The sequence below is a fragment of the Monodon monoceros genome, unplaced genomic scaffold, assembly GCF_005190385.1.
Source record: "Monodon monoceros isolate NGI ecotype Baffin Bay Population unplaced genomic scaffold, NGI_Narwhal_1 Super_Scaffold_5, whole genome shotgun sequence".
In the NCBI taxonomy this organism is placed as follows: domain Eukaryota; kingdom Metazoa; phylum Chordata; class Mammalia; order Artiodactyla; family Monodontidae; genus Monodon; species Monodon monoceros.
Window position 1 is genome coordinate 15,708,082 of NW_021703782.1, and position 259 is coordinate 15,708,340.

The 259-nt window shown below is 61.0% G+C and overlaps 1 protein-coding gene across 2 annotated transcripts in view; it reads right to left on the bottom strand.

The window, feature by feature from the left end:
* Nucleotides 1-259, bottom strand: part of FGF17 (fibroblast growth factor 17) — a 5,608-nt gene that overhangs the window by 2,334 nt on the left and 3,015 nt on the right. The gene's annotated exons all lie outside the window — the stretch shown is intronic.

Sequence of the window (259 nt, forward strand, 5' to 3'; positions counted from 1 at the left end):
TCCCCGTGGTCCGGGGAGGAAGCTGCTGGTATCTAATCCCCGTGGTCTAGGGAGGAAGCTGCTGGTATCTAATCCCTGTGGTCCGGGGAGGAAGCTGCTGGTACCTAATCCCCGTGGTCTAGGGAGGAAGCTGCTGGTACCTAATCCCCGTGGTCCAGGGAGGAAGCTGCTGGTACCTAATCCCCGTGGTCCGGGGAGGAAGCTGCTGGTACCTAATCCCCGTGGTCGGGGAGGAAGCTGCTGGTACCTAATCCCCGTG